The sequence below is a fragment of the Diplotaxodon limnothrissa genome, unplaced genomic scaffold (assembly GCF_057381915.1).
Source record: "Diplotaxodon limnothrissa isolate DT_005_m unplaced genomic scaffold, D_limnothrissa_male_GT1.1 unmapped_scaffold_4, whole genome shotgun sequence".
Lineage (NCBI taxonomy): Eukaryota > Metazoa > Chordata > Actinopteri > Cichliformes > Cichlidae > Diplotaxodon > Diplotaxodon limnothrissa.
This window is the reverse complement of record NW_028188558.1, coordinates 3,357,590-3,384,428: the sequence shown is the minus strand read 5'-3', so window position 1 is coordinate 3,384,428 and position 26,839 is coordinate 3,357,590. Positions and strand designations below refer to the sequence as shown.

The window sequence follows — 26,839 nt, the reverse complement described above, 5'->3', positions numbered from 1 at the left end:
TTTTTGATTCTGTGTATCTGGCGCTCATCCAGTGAGTTCACACTTGGCAGAAACAGACTGAATTTGTCTGGAGAACTTTGGCTTCAGCCAAGTTAGATAAACACACTGTGTCTCTGTCAAAACAGCAGTGTAGTTGTGGCACCCCTGTGAGGGAATGACCACATGAATATTATTTTGTGTAAAACACTCATGTAACGGGACATTTTTCATTGCTATATGTATTTATTTTCAGTTTCTTTAAGAGGATAGAAAATCCATGTAACAGGGATTCATTTTATGTTAGAAAGCAGTGAGGGCGGAACTTTGGTGCTTGCTCCGGGGTTTCGGGGAGCAGTAAGTGGAGCCCACCTTCCGCTGCTTCCTCAGACACGTTCTGGAGGAAAGCAGAGACGCATCGTGTCTTCCTTACTCTGCTCTTCACCTGCTTTTACAGGTCGGTACACGGTGCTCGCACCGAAAATGTTGTTTATTGTCACCATGGTTACCCACGTTAATGTGAATGGGAGAGTTAAGGCGGTCCGCCAAAGTTATTTATATGTAAACACGGGAGAAAACCAGAGGAGTGTCCCGCGCGACCGCACCGCGAGCCCGCTCGTTAGGTGGAGCGCTCGTGAAGCAGAGTCAGTGCGCTCCTATGCTCTGTGCAAACGTGTTGTAATGCTCCAATCAAATCAGTTCTGTGAGATGTGAATGTTAATAGTTCTGTTAAAGTGACTGAGTAGATTAGCTAGTGTAACACAAGCACTCTGAGCAACTCTGTGTAGCTAACAGAGGCATTCATGGGTTGATTCAACAAGCTGTGTTTCATGATGCACTAAATAGTGATTTTGCCAGTAAATTACTGGAGGGAACAAATGTAATGTATTTACCAATGCTGTTATTGAATAGAACTGTTTAGCCAGTAAGACACTGCAGAAGACAATGTGATGTGTTTATTGATATGATAAAAGGATGTAGCTGTTATGGAAAGAAGTGTGAACTTGAGAAACTGAACCAGTTAAAAAGAGTATATTTCACTGAGATAAGAACATCTGAGAGGTGTGATCCACCGCTGGTGATATTTTGGTATTTTGTGAGTTCCCGATTTAACAAATCAGCTCTTTAATCCAGACCTGAGAGGTTGAACTTTAAAGCGCTATAAAATATTCTTACTGGAAATAGTGGAAAAGTGTTTTTCTCCATGATTATAATGGGCTTGGGAGAAATTCACTTATATGTGACATTGATCACATGAGAAGTCCTGAGCCTAAAAGGATTGCAGCGAGTCAATCCAGTCCAAAAACAAGGAGCTGTTTTCCTTTAAAATGATGACGTCATCTTGCTGGTGATGGAGGCTCGAATAGGCTGCGCGTGAGACTCCATTATCAGCAATATCTGGTATGAATGTGTGTGGATGTATGCATGTGACTGGACTGTGATGGACTGACGACTAAAAGTTTAACTGACTTGATACTGAGACAAAAACGGTGCCGACTTTAGGATTAGTGAATGTCCACAACAATTCACCCAGCCTGTAGAAGAAGGGTGGAGGTTTTGTCTTGCTTTGTTTGTGCAGGAGCAGAAGGATGACAGAGACTAAAGGGGGAGGCTGTAGCTTCACATGAGTGTGAGCTGCAGACTGAACCCTTTGGCTGCTAATGTTGAGTCACTGATGTTTGCATTAAGAAAATTGTGTTTTAATTAAGGTATCACATTATATTGTTGGGAATGTTAAATGCTAAAGTGAAGAAAAGCTTTGATTTCACTCATGACTGAGCATGTTATTATTAACCATAGCAGGCCACTGTAAAGAGTCAATTAACTGTTATAGAGGAAAAAAAGGCCAAAAACTCTGTTAATACCTATGAATAACAGGCAATGATAGACTTGTCACATTCAAAATAGAGATATGTAATAACAAACACGGGTCCGTGTCATTTAGGTTCTCCATTGAAATAGTCAATCATTTAGAAAAGTAGAATATATATATATATATATATGTCTCAACGCTGTTTCTCAATAATATTAAAAACCTAAAAACTATTGTTGTGGAAGATAGAAGTCACTGTGACAGCCCTCTGACTGTGGAGGACGTTTGTAATCCTATTTCTGCACTTAAGGCCAACAAATCTCCCGGCACAGATGGTTTAACTGCAGAGTTTTATGAATCATTTTCTAATCTCCTGGCTCCGTTCTTACTGCAGCTTTTCATAGGAAGTGTAGAGAATAACATCCTCCCTCCTACTCTTGCTCAGGGTCTCATAACACTTATTCCAAAGCCAAACAAAGACTTACTTCTTATTGATAATTGGAGACCCATCTGTCTGCTCAATGATGACTAGGGATGGGTACCGGTGTCCGGTGCCATGATTGCACCGGTTCTGACATAAACGGTAGTAACCAGACCGAAAAGCAGAGCACATTTCGGTGCTTTATTTCGGTGCTTTTTTTCCTGAGCCTTGATACACTTCTAGCCAATCATTTTACGTTTCCGAGGATAGTAGGCGGGGCCAGGTACGTACGTTCTGTTAGAGCAGAGCTACCAATTAGAAATGCCCAAGACGAAGCGGTCAAAAGTCTGGGTGTACTTCACAGCAAAATATGCAAACTCAGCAGCCTGCAACAAGTGCTTTAAGCTGATACTGTGATACTGTCAAAGGAGGTAACACCTCAAATCCGATGAAACACCTGGCGACGCATAGCGGGTTTTTCAAAGCCGAGAAATGCACCGTATTTGATGGCAGCAGCAGCCGTTCTTCTCTGTTGTTCGCGTGTAATTTACGTTGAGTAGGCTAACCACGTTATTACATTAATGCATGTAAGGTGAACTAGCAAACATCATCATAGCTACATGCGGCTGTCTTCTTGTTTGATGGCAGATACTCCCTTCACCCTGGCCAAAAAGGCTAAAATGACCAAAGAAAAAGAGGGAAACAGTTAAACATGAGAGGTTTTTGGATAAAGTTTGTATTTTTTCCATTGGTTAAGCACTGCTTCCAGCTAAGAGTGATACCATATATGCCCCATAGCTGCAGAAAAGGCTAACATTGTTATCTTTTTACAAAAAACCAGCTGAACATGAGAGGTTTTTGGACCAATTTTGTGTTCTCCATTCTTTAAGCACCGGTTTGAGCACCGTTTGAGCACCGGCACTGTTTCAAAAGTACCGATTTGGCACCGGTATCGGATAAAACCTAAACGATACCCATCCCTAATGATGACTATGAGATTATGGCTTTAGTACTTGCTAACAGAATGAAAGAGTTCTTGGACACAATTATCGATGAGACACAGTCAGGCTTTATGAGAAACAGACACCTTTCTAAGAACATGAGACTGGTTTTAGATCTACTTGATTACTCTGATTTGGTATCTGACTATAGCTTCATTCTCTTCCTGGATTTTTAAAAGGCTTTTGATACAATTGAACATCAATTTATTTTCCACTCTTTGGAAAAATTTGGCATTTTTCTGTAAAGCTATCAAAACCTTGTACACGAATGGCAATAGCTCAATTAAAACGATTAAGACTCCATCCCGAGATTTGACCTGTTATACAAGGAATCAGCACAGCTGATAAGGAGCTCATCATCAGCCAGCTAGCTGATGACACCACACTCTTCTTGAAGAATGCAAATCAAATCCGTCCAGCCCTTAGTGTTATTAGTGATTTCTCTGAGGCATCTGCTTTATGTCGAAATCTAAAAAAATGTGAATTACTAGCAATTAAAGGCTGCACTGCAAATGCTCTCTGTAACATTTCTGTTAAACAAGAAGTCACATATCCAGGACTGTTAACATCCAAAGACCAAAAGTCAAGATGCTCGTCAAACTTGTCAAACACTGTTGGGGAATTCTCAATGGTGCTTGGTGCCATACCCTCAGGGACTTTAATGTTATATAAAAACACTGACAGCTCAATATCTGCCTCAGTCACTCTCCCTGATCCAGCTGAGTCAGCAGTGGGAAAAATCTGCTTTTCACAGGAACTTGGTAACAGCAATAAGAGAATACGTAGTTTATTCCAAGAAGATATCATGTCTCTCCCATATATAGAATATCTTACTGGAACCGACATGTTCCAGATATCACCTGGAAGACAGTCTGGATGATCCCATAAATATCTAATTGTGAACAAGGTGAAGGAAATCTCATATAAAATTCTTCATAAATGTGACCCAGCCAGTCACTATATGGTAACATTTAAAAGAGACATAAATACTAATTGAACTTTCTGTGGGGATCATCCAGAAACTGTGGCACATCTCTTTTGGTTCCTCTACACAGAGATTCTGGAAGAATTTAGCAGTTTTGTTATTGTCCATATTTTAAGGGAGTTTTCTTTACGATGGGAAAATGTTTTATTCTTTTTCTTTAAGTTCCCCAGGAAGAATGATAAATGTTTTTTTTATAAAAAAATTGTTAATACTTTTAGCTATTTTATATCCATAAATGTAAGTTTATTAATAAAACACCATATTTCTGCCTTTTTATAAGGATATAAATTATAAATACAATCAATTTCAGACTCAACCAACAAAAAGCCTCTCAGAACAATATTTATATTGTAACAGTTGCTATTGTAATGCAGTGTATCACCACATGGCGGCGCCTCCTGTCTCACGACTGGTGTCACCCCCTTTTTGTTCTTCTTCACACTCCTCCTGTAATGGATGCTCCCGTGTGTACGCGGACTAGTGTGCTCTTTAGTAATGTGTGGTAGAGGTAGCACTTTTATTTTTGATATTGTAAATAAATGAGTACTTTTTGGAAAGTCAGAAGCTGTTTCTCATTCGCTATCCACCTGCACACCCCTGGCTTCATCTCCACTGCACGTTACAACTGGTGCCCGAACTTTTTCCCCTTGGACTTCAGACAATTTTTGCATCCCGCCGAGGATTCTTCTCTTCTAGCACGTGAACTGTCTCGGAAATCCCCCCAGTTTTGCGGACGCTCGGACGTTTTCTCCAGCCATGGCCGCAGCCTCAGCTCAGGTGGGACCCGACTAATTTCTGGATACCGTGGTGTGCCGCTGCTCCGCTTGGGAGAAAGAAAAAGAGAGAAGCTGACTCCGCGACGCGAATGGACTCCGTGGATTTGTTATTTGTTGTTGGTTTCGTCTTCTAAGGATTAATTCTTCTGTGGAGAGCCTGGACATGAACATTTCTGCTGGCTTTTCATTCCCCTTTCCCTCTGCTGAGACTGACTGTAGCACATGTAAGTGATAGCTTGGCCGACTACAACCGTTGGTGCTGGTCTTCGGCTCAGTATAACGAAACGACTTAAAACTAATCTTGCATTGAGCTCTAGTGTTGCAGATATGCTATTGTAATAACATGGTTCTGATCACTCCAGTCTAATTTCAAAGTCAAAGTCAAAGTCAACTTTATTTGTCGATTCTGCCACATGTACAGGACATACAGAGAATAGAAATTGCGTTACTCTCAATCCCTAGATAAATAGCAAATGAACATTTAAATATATTTAAATATAAAAGTGATTAAAAATGCAAGTAAAATAATTAAAAAGTAAAAATTTAAATAAATACAATTTTACATATAACAAGAAAGCTATACAATATACAATATAATGGGTAAGTGACATTGAGTGTAAACCAGGCAGAGTAGTGCAAATAGGCAAATAGTGCAAATGGAGATTTAGTAGTGTACAGTAAGAGAAAGTGTAACAACAAAGTCTTATGAGGTAATGGCAGTCCAATGCTCCACAAAGTGACTGGTAACTGGTGCAGGCCAGTGAGTGAGTCAGAGAGTGTGTGTGTTTGTGTGTGTGTGACAGAGTTCAGTGAGACCGTGGAGGAGAGAGGGGAGAGGGGGCAGAATCGGGAGGGAGTTAAGCTTCCTGACAGCCTGATGGATGAAGCTGTCCTTCAGCCTGCTGGTCCTGGCCTGGAGACTCCGCAGTCTCCTCCCCGACGGCAGCAGCTTGAAGAAGCTTTGCATTGGGTGCGTGGGATCAGCCGCTATGCAAAGGGCTTTTTTAGTGAGACGGGTGCTGTAAATGTCCTGGAGGGAGGGGAGAGAGACACAGTTGTTGGGCGAAATTTTATATGTGGTTTTTCTAAATTTAATCTTGAACGCATTTTTGCAGTTTTGTCTTTCTAGTCTGACCTAAGTGACTCTTTTACTGCTATATCAATAACTGCGCTGTGCCTTGGAGCGGCTTAATTTTTTTGAAATCGCAATGGCACACTGCCCAGACGACTCTGACTCAGACATGGAACTTACCTCGTTACCTATGTGCCAGATAGTTGAAAATGTGACTCCTAGCCTTAGCCAACAAGTGGTGGAGTTAAGAACTGAGGTGAATAAGCTTAGTGATTGTTTACGTGACTCACTGAACATACAGCAGAGTTTACTAAGGCAGTGGGACCAACTCACAACGGGGAACTCTCCCCCTCCTGCAGTCCCACAGTCTCCTGTTTTCCCAATGGCCACATCGACACCTCATGTTCATGTGATGGACAAAACTGAACCCACCAACAGTACCAATCCGTTCCTGCCCAGCAACCCATTTCAACCTACAAATCCTTTCCTCCCATCTCACTCACTTAAACTCAGCAGCACTTCCAGAGTGATTGCGGCAGCTTTACATCACGCAAAGCTGGAGCCTCCTGTGTATGCTGGGGACGGAAAAGTGCAACCTGAGGACTGGTTAAATGCAGTTGGCACATACAAAGCCTCATTGAACCTAACTGATGGGCAATTGCTAAACGAACTGCCACACTTTCTTGCAAAAGAGCCCGGGAAATGGTTCAAGGCACTGAGCTCCCACATCACATCATGGGCTCAATTCTGTCAACTGTTTAAGACAGTTTTTCTGCCCTCCGACAACCAAGAACGCATCCTCAGAGGAATTTTGGATCGTGTTCAGGCTCAGGACGAGCTCCCAACGTTTGTCGCCCACATGTTGAGTGAGTTTGACAAACTGAAGAGCCCCCCACCTGAAAAAGACAGAATTGACCTAATTAGTAAACATGCTCTCGAAAAATACAGAGTTGCCCTGTATGGCGCTAATGTCACTTCTGTAATGGACCTGCTGCTACGTGCTCATGAGCTTCACTCAGTGCTTGGACCACAAAGACCACAGCCTGCTTTATGTAGCAAAGACAACTATAAGCCTGAACCTTACTGCTTCAAATGCTCTCAGCCAGGGTTCACTACACGCACCTGCCCAAACTGTAACACCCACAACGAGCCTCGAACACCACTAGGCATGGCCCAGTCCAGCCATTGCCAGCACCTGGCCCCTCTGACCCTGGCCATGAAAAGGTGGAATTAAGCAGCACCACATCCCAGCCACAATACAGGCAGTTGGGAAACTACAGGGGGGGGGGAGGACATTTCACAGAGGCCAACCTTCCCCCAATTACTAACGGAGCCTCACACGCCCGATTCACTACAGGGTGGACACAGTCTTGGACACTTGGAAGACAATTTTTCACAAGTCCACTGGAATACCCCACTAAGAACGAAAGTGAACTTCAATGCTTCATCTGTGGATGCTACCCTCGACACGGGTGCTTCCCTCTCGGCTGTACGAACAGATCTCATTCAAGTAAATGACTCTTACCCTAGAAACACAAGTGAGTGGAATGGTCCTGCAGTTAACCTCGCCAATAATGCTCCCTGTATCCCTGTAGGTGTTATTTGGCTCAATATTGGATTCATGAACAAGAACTTTTACCAGCGTTTTGCCATAATACCAGATTTGTCCTCTCCTTTCATTCTGGGAATGGATTTTATGGCAAGAGCTTCTGTTTCTATTCACATTCCCACTAGACGAGTCTACATTGAGGACATCCCCTGCCCACTCGCAGACAATGAAGAGGACCTTCAAAATGATTACTCACATTCACCTGGAACACTGATGTCTTTGGACTTGGTTCGCTCCGACTTAACAGCCAAACTGTCTGAAGCAAGTCTCTCAGAGAACAACAAGGATGCTTTACTAAATCTGCTCAGCAAGTTTAGCTCCTTGTTTGATGGTCAACTTGGTCGAACGGCTCTCACTGAGCACGCCATAGAGACTGGCAATGCAACACCTGTCAATCTCCCACCCTATCGCACGTCACCTGCTAAGAAACGTGTGATTGAAGAACAAGTGCAACAAATGTTGAAGGACAACATCTTTGAACCTTCCACAAGCCCTTGGGCAGCTCCTGTAGTCATTGTAAATAGAGCGGCCATGGAACCAAGGTTTTGTGTGGACTTTCGAGGGCTCAACCAAGTTACCCGAAAAGACTCTTATCCCCTGCCTCGTGTAGATGAGTCTTTGGACTTTCTGGCAAGAGGAAAGTTTGTCTCGACATTGGACTTAGCGCGAGGCTATTGGCAGGTTGCTGTAGCAGAGGACTCGAAGCCTAAAACTGCCTTCATCTCTCACTGCGGTCTCTTCCAGTTTCGGGTGCTGCCCTTTGGGCTCTGCAACGCACCTGCAACTTTTCAGAGACTCATGAACTGTGTGCTTGCTGGCCTCATTTACAAAACGTGCGCAGTCTACCTGGATGACATTGTTATCGCCTCACCTACCTTTGAACAGCACTTAGTGGATCTTGAGGAGGTGCTGGGCAGACTCCAGGCTGCTGGCTTGTCATTGAAGCTCAAAAAGTGCCAATTCTGCCTCGATGAATTCACCTTTCTCGGGTACCGCATCACATCATCAGGTGTTAAGCCCGATCCGGACAAAGTAAAGGCGGTTAAGGAGTTTGATACCCCAACCTCAGTGAAACACGTCCGTCAGTTCCTTGGCTTGACTGGCTATTATCGACGCTTCATTCAGAATTATGCCCGCCATGCCGAACCTCTTCACGCCATCACCAGAAAGGACAATGCTTTCCACTGGGACGACAGCTGTCGAAGGGCCATGGACACTTTGAAGGATCATGTCACATCAGCCCCGATCCTGTCATTTCCAGACTTCAACCGTCCCATTTCCATTCACGCCGATGCATGTGACATTGGTCTTGGGGCAGTGTTGATGCAAAAGGATGACAAGGGTCGTGAGTACGTTGTGGCTTTTGCTAGTCGCTCCCTTCACAAAGCTGAACTCCCCTACTGCACTTCAGAGAATGAGTGACTCGCTGTGATATGGGCTCTGGAACACTTCCGCCCTCGTCAAAACCCAACGGGCCGACTCGCCCGCTGGTCACTTCGTTTGCAGGACTTTGATTTCACAATAGTGCACAAACCTGGTGCACAGAACAAAGTTCCCGACGCACTGTCACGCAACCCTTTGCCTCTGACCTGTGACAGGCCGACTGATCTTTTACCAGATCATGCTGTTATGGGCAGCCTGGACATTCGTACTCTGCCCCCCGTCATTCTGGCTGACCGTTCACAATTCAGACAGCTGCAGTTAGACGATCATGTCACAGGTCCACTCCTCAGAGACATTGAAGCAGACTCTCTGAACAGCTCGGACAATGCCACCTTGTTACAGTATGTTGTGTATGACTCTCTTTTGTATCACAGAGAACCCAAGTCCACATGTGCTTTGCACCCTTTGAAAGAGCTGAAACTGTTTGCCCCTACTTCCATGAGAGGCACCTTGCTGGACTATTACCATGACCACCCCACAGCAGGTCACTTGGGTGTTTCTAAGACATTGGCTAGACTGCGTTTTAGGTTTTTCTGGCCCAAAATGGCAGCTGATGTGAAACGCTATGTGATTTCATGCTCAGTGTGCCAACTCACCAAGCCAAGTCAGAAAAAAGCAGCCGGTCTTATGGTTCCCATTGTCCCCCAGAAACCCTGGCAGTATGTGGGTGTGGATTTTGTTGGGCCACTTCCCCGCACCCCCACTGGTAATGCTTATTTGATCGTGTTTGTTGACTATTTGACTAAATGGGTTGAAGCCAGTGCTGTCAAAGAAGCTACATCTCAGGTAGCAGCTGGTAAATTCGTCACTGACATTTTTGCTAGGCATGGTACACCCACTTACCATGACAGCTATATGGAGAGGAATCTGTCTCCCAAGGCCCTACTTGGATATAGGGGGCCCGGCTCTCCGAGGCCGTGTTATCTCAGAAGGGTTCATCCAGACTCTCCTGTCGACTGGCTTTTCATCCCCTCGGTGAGTGGAATATATGAACGTGAAGGCTCTGATCCCGAGAATTTACGCCCTTTAATTCGAGAAACTCGAGCTTCTTCCAACAACAATGTTTTCACCCCGCTGTCTATGGCGCTCTTTAATGCCCGATCTTTGACGAATAAATCGTTTGTGCTTAACGATTTTATTGTTTCTAAAAATCTGGACTTCCTGTTTTTGACTGAGACCTGGCAACGGGGGTCGGATTATTCGGCTACTATTGAAATGTGCCCATATGGCTTCTCTGTCATTAGCCAGCCTCGAGGATCTGGTCGTGGAGGAGGCCTCGCGGTGGCATTTCGGAGCCGTTTTAACTGCCGTTCAGTGAAAGTTGGACACTTTCTGTCTTTTGAACTGCAGCTCATCAAAATCGGAAAGAAGGATCCTTTTTACTGTGCGTTGGTTTATCGCCCTCCTGGCCCAAACAGCTCGTTTTTAGCCGAGTTTAGTGATTTTCTGTCCTCTACTATGAGGTTGTCTAAATTGCTTCTTGTGGGGGATTTTAATATACATGTTGATGATGAGTCCGACCTCTTTGCTAGGGGTTTTACCAGCATCATGGACTCTTTTCATTTTATCCAACATGTATCTGGCCCCACACATAACAAAGCCCATACACTGGACCTTGTTTTTTCTTTGGGTCTGAATATTGATTATATTTATTCTAAGGACATTTTTATTTCTGACCATTATTGTGTCTTTTTTAATATGTCTTTTTATGAGCCTATGTCTCCTGTTCATCGGACAGTTATTTCCCGCACTTTAGACTCCTCCACAGCACAGAAGTTCTCTGATGTTTTTAATTTAACATTATCCCCACAAAACGATGTTGATTTTTCTATAGATCTATTCAATTATCATTGTCTTTCGATCTTAGATGAAATCTGTCCGATTAAAATGAGACCTGTGCCTGTTTCCAAGTCTGTACCCTGGTTAAATGACAACATTCGTCTTATAAAACGTAATTGTCGTAAAGCTGAGCGGTTATGGAGGAAAACCCACTTAAATGTTCATCTCCTTTATTTAAAGGATCTTTTAGCCTCCTTTGACAATGCTATTAGAGTTGCGAGGGCTGCTTACTTTTCTCAGTTGGTTTCAAAGAGCAGAGGTAATCCTAAAGTTTTATTTGATACTATTACTAATATTATTACTCCTGCTCCACCTGCTGCTATTATTTCTTCTGTGTAAGATTGTGAAACTTTTCTTGCTTTCTTTTTAGAAAAAATTAGCAACATAAGGAAAAACCTGTCTTTTTCAGCGTCTGCGCTGTCTGTTCCCACGCCAGCTCGGCCTGTTGTTTTAGAAGGTTTTTCACCTGTTTCACTACCAGAGCTGGGAAAAATAGTTAGTGCAACAAAATTATCCTCTTGCTCTCTTGATTTTTTACCTGCATCATTATTCAAAAATGTCTTTTACTCTACTGCTCCCTGTATTCTTACTATAATTAATACCTCCTTGGCCTCGGGCATAGTCCCTGCCTATTTTAAAACTGCTGTTATACATCCCTTGTTAAAAAAGCCTATGCTGGACCCATCTCTCACTAGCAATTATAGACCGATCTCAAAAATTCCGTTAATTGCTAAGATTCTAGAGAAGATCGTGGCTAAGCAGCTTACAGCAGTTTTAGATAAATATAGTATTTTCGACAAATTTCAATCTGGCTTTCGTAAAGTTCATTCCACTGAAACAGCCCTTCTTAGAGTTTCTAATGACATTTTGTTACAAAGCGATGCAGGTAAATGTTCTGTTCTCTTAATGTTGGATCTTACGTCGGCCTTTGATACTGTTGACCACTATATTTTACTTAACAGGCTGAAACACTGGGTCGGTGTCTCTGGGACTGCATTGAAATGGTTCTCCTCGTATCTCTCTGAACGATATTCTTCTGTGGCAGTTTCTAAGTATAGATCATCTTCTGCGTCCCTGTCTTTTGGTGTGCCACAAGGCTCTGTGCTAGGGCCATTACTGTTTCTAGTTTATTTACTCCCTCTCCAGCACATTTTGAGCCCTTTTGAGGATATTTGTTACCATTGTTATGCAGACGATATCCAACTCTATATATCTTTTAAACCGGAAGAGGCTTCTAAGCTGCAGCTTTTAAATGTGTGCTTGGAAACCATTAAAGGCTGGATGGCTGAAAACTTCCTCCAACTAAATGAAAATAAAACCGAAGTCCTCTTATGTGCCCCAGATAGACATATACCCAGTATAATAAATGCTCTTGGTCCTCTTTCAACGTTTGTAAAACCATCTGTCAGGAACTTAGGGATTATCCTTGATCCTGCTCTTACGTTAGATAGTCATGTTAAATCTCTTGTTCGGTCTTGCTTTTATCATTTAAGAAATATTTCTAAATTGAGCTCTATAATATCCTATACCGAACTGGAAATTGTTATTCATGCTTTTATCTCTTCACGACTGGATTATTGCAATTCCCTGTTTACTTGTCTAAACAAAGGTTCTTTGGAGCGTCTGCAGATCGTTCAGAATGCTGCAGCAAGACTTTTGACGAAAGCTTCTAAATATTCACATATAACACCGTTGCTTATGCAGTTACATTGGCTTCCTGTCGAATTTAGAGTCCATTTTAAGATTTTGGTTTTAACTTTTAAGGCTCTTCAACAACAAGCACCACCATATATTATTGAACTTTTACAGCCCTATGCCCCTAGTAGGTCTCTGAGGTCGACTAGTCAGGGCCTACTTGTCATTCAGTGTACGAGACTGAAAACTAGGGGTGATAGAGCTTTTGCTACTGTGGCCGCCAGACTGTGGAATTCCCTTCCTCAGGACTTAAGATCTGCTGATTCATTGATTACTTTTAAAAAACAGCTAAAAACACATCTTTTTAAAACTGCTTTTTGCTAACTTTGTTTGTATTTTGTCTTTTTAATCTGTTATATCTTGTAAAGCACTTTGTGATCTCTATCTAGAAATGTGCTATATAAATAAAATTTTACTTACTTACTTACCTCATTTCTGACAGAGGGTCTCCTTTTGTGAGTGAGCTTTTTGAACATGTTGTTTCTGCCTTAGGCTCGGTGCACAGACTCACTACGGCATATCACCCTCAGACAAATGCTACTGAACGCGTCAACCGGACTCTGAAAACTGCAATCCGCGCTTATGTAGGTGATAAGCACACATCATGGGACAAGTTTCTCCCTCAGATTTGCTTTGCTCTGCGCACCGCCCCCCATGACAGTACAGGTATGACTCCTGCCATGATGCTTTATGGTCGTGAGTTAGACACCCCGCTTGACCTTATCACTCAGCCTTCTACAGCAGGTGTTGATGAACCGGGTGTGCCTTACCCTGAGACTCTGAGAGCCTCCCTGCAGGAAGCTCACGACCACGCCAAAGCAGCTTTGGACTATAGCCATGACAGACAAAAACATTACTATGACTTGAGACATCGACATGCCACGTTTCGTGTTGGTGACCTTGTGAGAGTTAAGACGCACCCCAGGTCAGACGCTCAGTCTAACTTTACTGCTAAACTTGCACCACTGTTTCAGGGACCATTGTGTGTATCTCAGAGACTCAGTGATGTTAATTACAGGCTCACTTGGGTGGACTCCAGTGTGGATGCAGGTGTTTATCATGTTGTGAACATGCAACCGTTCCATACCTGGGACTCTCTCACTTCCAAAGAACATTCTGTTTCATTGCCTGCTGAGAGAGAGACCACAGAGGGTCTGAACTCTGACTCTCAGGCCCACCCTGGCCCCCCTGCAGACACTGACATTGACTCTGAGCCATTCCCCTTTGATTTACCGGACATTGACTCTTCTTCTGGTGTGGGCGCTGTTCCAGAGAGTGTTTCACCCAGATCTGTCCAGCACCCAGCTGCTGGTGGACATTACAATCTCAGGCCCAGACGTTGCCCCAGAGTTACGTCCTGCCCTGTGTGTGTGCACCAATCTTAACTGTAACCTCTATGTATAGGGTACTGTTAGGTGTGGTGTGTGCTTTTTCAGCTGTGTACAGCTGAGGACAGCCTTTTTCTCACCAGGGGGGGACTATGTAACAGTTGCTATTGTAATGCAGTGTATCACCACATGGCGGCGCCTCCTGTCTCACGACTGGTGTCACCCCCTTTTTGTTCTTCTTCACACTCCTCCTGTAATGGATGCTCCCGTGTGTACGCGGACTAGTGTGCTCTTTAGTAATGTGTGGTAGAGGTAGCACTTTTATTTTTGATATTGTAAATAAATGAGTACTTTTTGGAAAGTCAGAAGCTGTTGCTCATTCGCTATCCACCTACACACCTCTGCGGCTGGCTTCATCTCCACTGCACGTTACAATATGTTGATTTTTTTCGCCTACTCATATCATAATTTTTTTACTCCTGGTTCTGTATGTTCATGTTCTGTTCTTTTGTAAACTTCATCTGTTTGTATGTTGTATACTCATTGTGTTTCAATAAAGTTCGATTTAAAAAAAGGTACGTTCTAAACGAAGCTTCAGACGTCACTGATCACGTGACTCTGGCCAAACGAATCAAGCCTCGACACGGTGCTTCTGAAGCAGCGCGTTGATCTTTCTGACACACGCACCGGAGCGTCAGCTTCAAGCGGACCATCACTACCTCTCACATCTAAAGGTGTCAAGGTAACTTTGAACTGAGTTCAGTCAATCTGGAGTTTTTCCAAGTTTTCTGTTGCTCTCTGTGAGAGAAGAGCGTTAAAGGTGGGGCTCTCCAGAGTCCAGCAAAACAGGAAACCACAGCTGGGTGTGTGTAAGTGTGCAAACCAATAGAATGCATCGTGGTGGGGGGGGCATCACGGGCAAGAAAAAAATAAAATAATCGGTCGTACCCATGCTTCCCCGACGTCATGCCAGCGCATATTGGGAAATTCGTAGGCACCGATCGGTTTTCTATCAGCCATTTGCTGGGAGTAAGGGCGCCCTCCGTTTGCGAGGTGCGCCTGCTGCTGGCGGTACAGGGAGGAGAGGGCGGGGCGGCATCTAATAACCAACTCGCAAAACAAAATAAAAACAACAAACAGATATTATGATACAGACTTATAATCTGCACCCATGTTTTTTCTACATTCTATAAAGTGAGCGCGAGAGCCCTCGGTGCGCCTGCGCGCTGCTGAAGTCAAAGTAAACTTTATTGTCATCTCCGCTACAGACAGTCCAGCATATAGAGAGACGAGACGACGAGGCTGCAGTTACAGCGGTGCAAGTAAACAAACAATAAATATAAGAAGAGTAAGAAAATAAATCTACACTTTAGGACTCGGGGTAAAGGATCAATAACAATTTAAATTTATAATTTACAGTTTGATGATTTAAAGTCTCACACAACCCGTCAAAAGGGGCGGGGCCGGCTGCTTCCAAGTAGAGCACATTTCATTTATAATGATGTAAATCCAAGCCCATCATGGATTCACGATCTGAATCCTGGGTTGTGTGAAATCCCAGAAATCAACCTTAGACAAAGTGAATCTGTGAACTAAGGTGTAGGTCTGTTAGGTTAATTGTGCTGATCCTCGGGTTGGGGGATTTGTGTTTGTACTGGAGCGCAAAATTCAAACCAATGGAAGATGGACAACAAAAGTTCAAAGCCATCAGGTGCTCAGGTTAGAAAAAAGAGAAAAGATGCAGGTAAGCAGACGTGTGATTGGATAATGGCAGGTCATCCTGAACCAATCAGACTAAACTCCAAACAATACATTATGTTACAGATTTTAATATTAATTAGTCATTGTTACTTGTTGATTTGTCCTTTTCTCATTGTGTGACGAATTATGACGACTGTTTGGTAGCTGTTATTGTCTCTCTCTCTCTCTTCATGTGTGTTTCTCTGGTGAAACAATAGTTTTGTGTTAATGTTAGGGCTGCACGATTTTGCATAAAATGAGAATCACGATTTTTTTGGCTTAGAATTGAGATCATGATTCTCTCATAACAATAAATAAACATAAAACAACAAATGTCTCACGTTTTGTTGTTGCAGCAAAATGTTGTCCTGCTTGAAATTCCGTCTCCACCGTTGCTCGACGCTGCGTGTACAGAGCAGGTAGCGCAACAATAGAAAAATAGTTGCGGGACGGCACTGTGTAGCGTTTGTCTAGGGTGTTGATCGTTTTCCTAAATCCCTCGTTTTGCACAGTGTTGATGGAGCCATATCTTTGGTCAGGTGATAAGTGATAGCCTCCGTAATGTCTTTGTGCCTGCGGGAGTTCGACGTGTATATTGATGTTTGGGTGGTTGACCGGGACGGATTTTCTCCTGTCACTTTCTCGTCATCCCTGACGTGCTCTCCGTTGTTTTTTCCCTGCTAATTTTAGCATCAAACAGCACAGCTTCTGTATCACGTGGTATAAGGCTCCGCCCTTGTCGTCTGTTGAGCAGGAAGAGTGAGCGCTTGTTTTCATGCAGAGTACGTCCCGGATCAAAATGTGAAGTTTTACAAATCACCACTTCTTTAGTGAATATCATTTCAGTCTCAGACAATCTCGTTTCTCTTACAGAGGTTGAATGCACCTTCTGCGGATGGCGGTACCACACAGTGTGCGTGGACTTCCCCTGCACAGAAGGCAACTACAAATGCTGTGAATGCTAAATAAAAAGAAAAAAATGATCCCTGTTGTCTTTGCTTGATGATTGGTTTGAGTCTTGACAATCCACATTGCTGGCGTTGCATCTTTCAATGCCAGCAATGGCAGGTATCAGTGCTCAAACCTTTTGTGTTTGTGTTCAACAAGTTGCCCACCTCGGGAAACAAACATGTGTTCTTTTACTTGTCAGATGAACATATGAGACACTTTGACTCTTCAGTGCAGTGTGGAGCCTAACAAAGATCTGTTTTGTGTCCCAGCTGATCAGCAGGAGGAGGAGAGACTGACGGAGCAGCAGAGGAACATTTTCAGCTACTTGGACTCAGCTCAGCCACTACAGAGGAAACAATGAGCTCAACACAGAAGGTGACAGACAGAGCAGGACCATATGACCAAAGATATTTATCACCATATACATTTGAACATTTGCCATAACGATGTAGCTGACGATAGAATTGACACCAGACAAAATACTTTACAGCTGCACAACTTTATTAAAAACCCATCAATGTATTTTCACTGAAACAAGCAGCTGTTGTTTATGTGCATTAAAGTTATATAAAAATGTAACAGTGCAAATGCAAATTCCTCGCTGACAGTTTAACCAAAAGGCGTTTCCAGTGGAAACTGGCCGACACATCCTGAGCATAACCATGTATAATATCCACTAAACTTCAGAAGAGGTTATACAGTCGTGGCCAAAAGGTTTGAGAATTGCATAAATATTGGAACCTGGAGAAGTTGCTGCTTAAGTTTTCATAATACAGATTTGTACTTTATTTCAAATTGAACCTTTAAAGGGGCATTTCTGGACTTTTAAAGACCAGTATGTTCCTATAGACCAAATATTTAAAGACCAAAAATGTTCTTCTCTCTTCTCTCTCCTTGTTCTCTCTCTATTTCTGAGAGTGTATCATGTAACACTATAGATCAACTTAGCTCAGAATATATAAAGCATATAAACAGTTACAGCAATATGATGCAACAAACACAGCAGCTACTGATCCAAAATACTCAAAGCTTCATAGAACTGAAACCAACATTTATTTTTAGCTCCATCCTGCTGCTGATACAGACTTTAGGTTTCTGAACATTAAACGTGTTGCTGCCTTTCATAGTGTGTAACTTGAAGGCCCTGAGTACTTTCTCCCACACTGAAAACACTGGGATGATCACATTATTTGAACATTACCTAATAAGACTGATTCAGCACAGACAGTTATGTTAAACTTTCCTAGCAGTCCTTCACAAACAGGGAACAGTCTGTCTATTCTCTCCATCTGTCAGCTGCTGCTGGCTCTTCCTCCTCCTCTTCCTCACACACTGCTGAGTTTGTCCTGGTGGATCATCAGGGCTGCAAAGCCTCACAGATGATGTGCAGCAGTGGCTCCCTCAGTCTGTCCTCACTCTGGACACTTGCAGTCGTCACACATGGAAATCAAATGTGTGATAAGCTGCAGGATTCAAACACAAGTGTAACTTATAAACACATGTTCATACTTTTATTCCACAATCAGAGAGAAAGAAACAGAGAGAGAGTGCAGGACAGACAGACAGGTGACAGTCTCAGGTGTACACACTGCTACACAACAGCACCAGAGAAGCAGGATTTAGTGTTTGTGTTATTACGAGTGTAAACAAGAAGAGTTCCAGATGGTGCAGTGGACACATGTGTGACTGCTGTGATTAAAGCATCTTTCTTTCAGCTTAACGAGTGAACCGTCAGCTCGTTCAAACACACGTTAAAGTGCGTTTGGCTCGACACCAGCGAACAGAGGCAGCAATATAACACAGCTAACATTAACAGTGCAGTGAATCCTGCTTGTGCCGTGATGTTCAGGACTGCAAACCGAGCAGCATCACTGACTTTCAGCTTGTTGTGTTTGTGGATATATGACTGACTTTAATTATCCACAAAATCATCACATTCTCTGTCAGATTAAGGTCGACTATTGAACGGCGTATATTTTAAAGGCTTTAAAACCAAGTTAACGCTGAAAGTACAAACATCACTAATGTCACATAACTCTGCCGACAAGGCATAGCTATGGCTATGAAATGCTCTTTGTGTATCACTTCTTCATTATGAAAGATGTCATTAATGCACTAGTAATGTCTCATCTGGAGTATTGTTCAATCATTTGGTCAGCAGCTAATAAGACAGATCTTAACAGACTTCAGTTAGTCCAGAATAAGGCGTCCAGATTAGTGTGAAGATGTTCATACTATACTAATATTGATAAAATGCATAATAACCTTTCTTGGCTTCCTGTACAGGCTAAAATATTCTATGGCTTACTTGTAGTTCTAAAGAAAGCAATTCTGTTAAACACACCACATTTATTCTGCTCAGCTGCAGTATCCAGATGAAATACATCATCATATTACACAGTTTTCAACAAGCTGCAATTTAGTAAATGCTCGAGTTAAAAGTAACGTTTTGTAAAACTGTTACATTTAGAGCAACTTTTAAGTGGAATAAGTTGCCTTAAAAAATTAGAGAATTATTCAAAACTTCAATGAACACTTAAAAGCCGATTTACAGAGCTTTTAGTTGTTGTAAATATTGTAAGACATGATTTGTTTTTGAAATTTGTGTAATGTGCCTCAATGTTATTGATATTATTATTATTATTATTGATTGCTTATATTTGAACAATTGTGAAACGTCACTGTGGATGTAAGAGTGAAATTATGTGGATATCTTGAATCCACTTTATTGTGTAATATTTTATGTGAGTATTTGACGGAAGACGAGCAACATCTGTTGTGGAAGCTAACGGGGTTCCTTTAGAATAAACAAACATAGGATTTATTATCACTGAATAATTCTGTATAAATCTATACAAATTATAGAAATATGTAATAGGAAACAACAAAATAATCTAAATTATAAAATAGTGTGTGTGTGTGTGTGTGTGTGTGTGTGTGTGTGTGTGTGTGTGTGTTTGTGTGTGTGTGTGTGTGTGTACAATCAGGAGGGATGGGCATGATTTTAGTGTTTGAACAGTCATGAATTATCTTTAACAGCAGGTTGGATGTAATGTGTTAGAACTACCAGCAGGTGGCGATAAGAGACCTTTAAGGTGTTTGGTGCCACGCTCCACCTTCAGGTTTAAAACTAGTGTTAATGGAGTTTGAAGGTTGAGTTTGTTCCACGACTGCATTTCACTCACTGCCTCTGTTTGTATCTCTGTCACTGCAGGACCAACATGGAGCCAGAAGTCAGCGCTCTCAGGAGGCCGACAAACCTCACAGAAGAAAGGGAGAGAAAAAACACACCTGTGACGAGTGTGGGAAGGGTTTTACTGTGAGGGCTAAACTAAAACAGCATCAGGTCATCCACACTGGAGAGAGACCGTTCAGCTGTGACTTGTGTGGAAAGTCTTTTTCCTTGAAGGGTTACCTAAAAACACACCAACTCATCCACAGTGGAGTTAAAGCGTACAGCTGTGATCAGTGTGGCAGAGCTTTTACTCACAGTAGCAGCTTACAGAGGCATCTAGTTACCCACTCTGGAATTAAGCCATACAGCTGTGACAAGTGTGGGATGGAGTTTACTCTGAAGGCTTCACTAAAACAGCATCAGGTCATCCACACTGGAGAGAGACCGTTCAGCTGTGACTTGTGTGGAAAGTCTTTTTCCTTGAAGCGTTCCCTAAAAAGACACCAACTCATCCACAGTGGAGTTAAAGCGTACAGCTGTGATCAGTGTGGCAGAGCTTTTACTCACAGTAGCAACTTACAGAGTCATCTAGTTACCCACTCTGGAATTAAGGCATACAGCTGTGATCAGTGTGGCAGAGCTTTTACTCGCAGTAGCCACTTACAGAGGCATCTAGTTACCCACTCTGGAATTAAGGCATACAGCTGTGACAAGTATGGGAAGGGTTTTACTGAGAAGGCTAAACTAACACAGCATCAGGTCATCCACACTGGAGAGAGACCGTTCAGCTGTGACTTGTGTGGAAAGTCTTTTTCCTTGAAGGGTTACCTAAAAACACACCAACTCATCCACAGTGGAGTTAAAGCGTACAGCTGTGATCAGTGTGACAGAGCTTTTACTCAAAGTAGCAGCTTACAGAGTCATCTAGTTACCCACTCTGGAATTAAGGCATACAGCTGTGACATCTGTGGAAAAACTTTCAGCCAGAGAGGGAGCCGAAATACACACCTACACATTCACACCAGACATGATGTGTACTGCTGTGAACAGTGTGGCAAATACTTTACAACAGACGCACAGTTACAACGACACATGTTTACCCACACTGAGGAGAGACCTTATCAATGTGACCTGTGTGAGAAGACTTTTAAATCTCCACGTCACCTGAGACAACACCAACAGATCCACACCAGAAAGAGACTCTACAAGTGCAGCTACTGTGAGGTATGTATTTATATTGTTATCTTGTCATTTTAGCCTGACTGTTTGGAACAACTCTGCTCATTAAACTGTGTTAGCATGTTAGCAATTCTACTGCATGGAAAAGCAGCTCTGAGTGATTATTCAGATTTTCCTTTCAGTTATGATTTTAGTATTACTGTAGTATTATGGTGGTAGTATTGTAGTTATTGCAGCCCAGTAAACTGAGTGTGTTAACTGAAACAGTCAAATGTAGTTGGACGTCTGCAGAGATGCTCTTTATTTCAGGCGACGTTCAGGATACAAATGTTGAAGGACTGACTTACACTGTCTTTGTGTCTTTGTTTAGAAGCAGAGCGGCACAGATGGATCCAGTTCTCAACCCTGTCATCACTGTGGTGGTGGGAAAGACTTTCATTGTGACCTCTGTGGAAAAACTTTCAGTCGGCAAAAGACCCTAAAAGTACATCAACGTAGACACACTGGAGACAAACTGAAATACTGCAAAGAATGTGGGAGAAGCTTCACCACAACACATCACTTAAAACAACATGAACTGATTCACAGTGGGGTTAAAAAGCACCTCTGTGATCAGTGTGGGTCATCCTTCACCACTGCATGGAAGCTTAAAACACACAAACGAGTCCACACAGGAGAGAAACCACACAAGTGCAGACACTGTGAGAGAAGCTTCTCACAGTCAGGTAATCGTAACATTCATGAATGTGCACACATGGAAGGAAACTACAGCTGTGACCAGTGTGACAAGAGCTTCAGGAATCTCAGTTCATACTCTGCACACAAACGATCCCACGTTACTAATAAACTGTTTCACTGTTACCAATGTGCCCAAACATTCACCTCATTGTCTGCTCTGTGCAAACATCAGCGCGATCACTCAGGGCTGAAATCACTCCCATCACTGGATCACAGTGAATCTGAAGACACAGAAAGATCCTCTGATCAGAGTCAAAAAGCTTGAGATCAGGCTCCACAGAGTTCAGATAGAATCATTTAAACTTGTGTTGAACTGAACTGGTTGCTGGGCTGAACTTCTACATAATACAGATCTACATGGGATCTTCTTTTCTGTTGTTTTACTGAGTCAGTTTTGTCCTTTTTTCTCTGTTCTGGTTTTGCTCGTCTGTAAATGATTGAAACTCAGTCAAATAGTTCATTGTTCTCCAGCAAAACGTTTTGGAAACTCATGTCTAACAAAATGAAAAAAAAACCCTCCTAAAACAAAATAATGACTCTGGAAAGCTGGTCTTTGGTCCCCCCATTTCTGGGACATTTGAGACTTCCCTGGTGAAGGCACAGGCTCCTCGACACGTAAACAGCTGCAGGAGAGAGAAATCATGTAAATGTATTTGCTCGGGTATAAATCACCCAGCGATAGTGTTCTAGGGTTAAAGAGAAACTACATTTTCTAAGAACTGTCTGACGTTCACCTCTCACTCTCAGAAAGTATACAGACTTTCTTTGATTCACTAGTGAGATAAAATGCATTTCTTGGACAACTTGACTTTGATATATTTGTTTTCCAGGAGCAAAGGTCTGTTTATACTGGCGAGCGATGCAGGCAGGAAGACTCTTTACACTGTGACTGACTAATCTATCTCTTCATCATGACTTCTGCTGTCGTGGTTTTAAACCTGCGCAGTGGAGAAAAGAAGCTGAAAGAAGCTTCCTGCAAGTATCTGATGTGTCTTTAAAGAACTAAATCCTCCTCATCCTCACAGATACTCCCTCCTTAACCAGTTTCTTAAACTAGCTAACAGGTGGAGCGACACCACTGCGTACCAAAGGTTATAAAGTTAACCACACAGCAGACACTCTCGGTGCGTCAGCTGTGTGGAATCGAGTTGTTCTTGCATTAATACACATACTGAAGTAACTGCCATGAGAAAGGTGAACTGAAGCTTTGATGCTAAAGCTAAGAACCTTTTGTTCACACTGGCAAGTGTTCAATGTTACCATTTATGCCAGTTTATTAATAAAGTACTTTTAAAAACAGCAGCAGGGCTGACAAAAGTGCAATAAAACCAAAAATCTATGAAACAGCAAATAATGAAATATTTTCATTTCAAGACCTTTTTATTAACTCTTCTCCGGCCTTCATAGGACATTTACTTGTCTTACACTCTTTCAGTTGATATGAGTGACCAATATCTAATTCATTAGCTCACTAGTGCTTTACTGTTATATTCAGTCTGCTGACTGAGATCAGGTGACATTAAAAAAATCGCTCGTGAATGAAATGTGAAAACAAAAATCATTGTGATCAAAGCTCTCTTGTTTGCTCTGAGGCACTAAAGCCTGCACAGGTAATAAGCTTCTTGGCTTTAAGTGAGGATTTCCATTCGTTTGCAAGCAAATGAAGAAACAAAAGTTTGTACGGACTTTAGCGCCCTGTTGTCCTCATGTGTGGACGTCACATTTTGGGATGTTTAGACCAAAATACAAAGTTTTGCTCCACAAGGACCTGATTTGCACTTACGAGGTCATTATCCTGCCTCTGTTCTGTCGACATTTAAAGCGAATATCCTCATATGTGGATCTCATTTCTCTCAGAAACAAAGTTCTGGTAATTCTTTGTTTGTACATGAATCAGGTCCCAAACAGCCCAAATAGCAAAGAGACTTTAAAAATGCATGAAAGAGTTCAGGTCTTAGGAGGTTAAAGCTCTAAAAGAGAAACTCCAGTGAAACAAGTTGAGGTGACCACGTGTGTGTTGTTGTCACATGTTACTCTGCACGCCAGCAGGTGCCGACAGGTTAATCTGGCCCTGCTTTGTTTGTCCTTTTGGAGCAAAAAGCCTGTTTTTCTTGTGTTTTTAACTACATTTGATCATCACGTTGCTGATATCGTCTGATCTGCATCCCAACTGCTAAGTTTGTGTTATTTAGGTTGTTTCTTTGAATGTTTCTCTTGCTAACTGTCTGAGGTTCACCTCTCACAGAGTGAACATAATTCGGCCCTTGTAGGATTAAACTTTGTGGTTGCAAAACCGTCCATTTGTTTACCACAACTGACATGTTTCTGAATCCATCCCAGAGCCGAGGGTTTGTGTAAGTGGGTTTTTAGTGTGGGTTTTCGTGCTGGCAGGGAGGCAAAAGGTGATTTCAGTGTCTACTATATAAAGAGGCAGCAGCTTCCAGATCTTCATCTGTGTTCTCCTCCATCATCATTTCACTCATCACATGGCTTCACATCTCACCCTTCTGGGAGTGGTGCTGTGCTCCTCATGGTTTCTGCTTCTGAAATCCCACCTCAGGCAGACTTTGATTTACAGGCAGCAACAGTCATCCATAATGGTTCTTATTTTACCGCCCATCTAGTTTCATAACCACATGTCCAACTTAGGGTTGCAGGAAGGGGAGCTTCAGTACATGTTCACGTACTGTGTTGTGTGATATACTACAAGTGTTTGTCCCATAAGTATTTGGACAATGAACTCTGCTGTAGCTGTGTCTCTGTCCAAAGTAAAACAATCAGGATGTGTTGAAGTGCAGAATCAGAGTTTTAATTCGAGGGATTTAACAAAAGAACTGCTTTAACTGCTTACTGGCTGCGTTCAGCTGTTACTCACAGGGCACCACAGTGGGTGACTGTTCATGTGTGATTGGACACATTTTTAGGCCTGATGCCATTTCTGACACAACCCCAAAGAGATGTTTTGTCTCCTCCTGAGATTCAGCCGCTGAGTTTCCACTTGGTAGGCAAATGTGTAAAGAACTATATTCAGGGGCGTTTTTAGCCCGTTTTGGGGGGTGCTTCCCAAAATGGATCAAAGCACCCCCAAAGATTTCTTACTTTTTTGACAATATTTGGTGTTTGTGTGATACACTACAAAAAATATAGAAAGTATACAGTACTTGGTTGAGATCTTTTAACAACAGAAGTATAGATAACCCCCCTCCCAGAATGGTTTGTTCCAGCTCTCCCCTGCTCTGGCTCTGGTGCCCTTTGTGCCAGAGAGATGGTGGCTGAGACGCAGCAGAGCGGAGGTGGAAGTGCCTGGCTTAAAACAGGACATGTTAGCTGCATTTAACCTTCAGTTACTCTTTATATAGTTGGTAGGAGTCAGACCATGTTTCTGTTTACCTGAAAAACATTACACCAGGTAACCTGCTGGGTTAAACGTGTTTTCCGACGATGTTTGCTGCCCTACAATCCGTCCTGCTCTGTAGTAAAATCAGAGACATTTGACCGTCCTGTTGCTCCCATTGAAATGTATACAGCCTGTTTAAAACTAAAAACTGTCTGTAGCTGCTGTTGTTACCACTGTCCTGTTTGAAAAGGAAGGAATGAGAGAAGCTGCTCACTTTGTCATATGTGCCGATATTAAACCCAAGGTACTTACCAGCTAACTGACTGGATTCCCATTAACCTTATAACTCCTGTTGTGTGTGTGTGTGTGTGTGTGTGTGTGTGTGTCAGTCAGGTTCATAATGGATATAAGGACGTCTTTTCAAAAGAAGCAGCAACATTCAGGTAAAAATGAAAGAACAAATGATCCGTCAATAAAGGATAATGTTGGATCAGTGTTTCAGTATTTATGTCTTTTATTTGATGTTCATGTGTTTGGTTATTTGCCTTTTGGTTGAAAGTACACTGAGGGAGGACTTTTTTATTAGTGGTTTCAATAGTATTTTTTCATATTAATGTAATTTTTTCATCTAATACAATCTATTTGTGTATGATTATCAGTTCAAAGAGGGAAAGAACAAGGTCAGGAAGAATCAGGTAAGGAAGCAGACAGGGAGCAGTGACAGTTACAGCAGAAACTGTTAAACTGATTGAGAGAGTTGATCACCAAACACTGATAGATTTGCCAACCTGAAGGTGAGGTTAAAATAAAAGAAACAATCTGCAGAGCCATGTTAGTCGTGTCTGCAGTGAAGAGCTTTTTATACATTGTACCATAGGCACAGTTGCCTCCATTTTTATAATTGTTTAAATTAATATTTTGTACATTTGTACATTTCAAGGACTCTATTTTTGGAGTGTATTTTTATGTATCTGTATTATATTATACGAACACTTTAAAAGTCTGTCCAAAGAATCACTCAGTTTACTTTTTACTCACTATGAGCATCATTCATCATTCTCCCCAGTAATTAAGGTCAGGATATGTATGTTTTTATTCCAATCCATTCTTCTTTAGCAGCGTTTAAATAACCTTGATCAGATTTGATGGTTTTGTTACAAACTTTTCAAAAACTGTTTGATTAGAGTTTGTTTTTAGAATTGAATATTGATTTATTGATTAGCATTCAAATATCTCAGTGAAAACAATAAAGATCTACCACAAAGCAAGAAACCGAGACAAGGCTAATCAAAAGGTACTGGCTGAAGCATGTTTATTAAATTGTGTTAAAATGTACAAAACAGTGATGTCATGTTTTGAGACTTGATGAATTTAAGAATCTTATGATTTAATACAGAAATTTGCAGACTTGCACAGAGAGGGTAAAATTAGGATGACTGATAACGGAGACGAAGACAACAGACGACGAGGACAGGAAGGAACAGGGGTTTAAATGCACCAAGGAGACAGTCAGAGAGAACTCGGGACAGCTGGAGGCATGTAGGGATGCAGGGACTGACAGAGACGGGGAAGACGTCTCATCGTGACGAGTAAAGTTTATCTTGCCTGGCTGGGCAGCTCTCTGGGTGCTCAGCACCCCAAAGCTCTGATCCTAGAATCGCCCCTGGTTGAGACGCATTTTCTTTAAACACCGGGTCTCTGCACCAAACACTGGTCCACCCCAAGGATCGGGTCCCCCGACACAAACAGAGTAACATAGTG

General features: G+C 42.3%; 1 protein-coding gene across 1 annotated transcript in view; it reads left to right on the top strand.

The window, feature by feature from the left end:
- LOC146606895 (protein NLRC3-like) overlaps positions 1–26,839 on the top strand; it is a 597,012-nt gene that overhangs the window by 188,692 nt on the left and 381,481 nt on the right. The gene's annotated exons all lie outside the window — the stretch shown is intronic.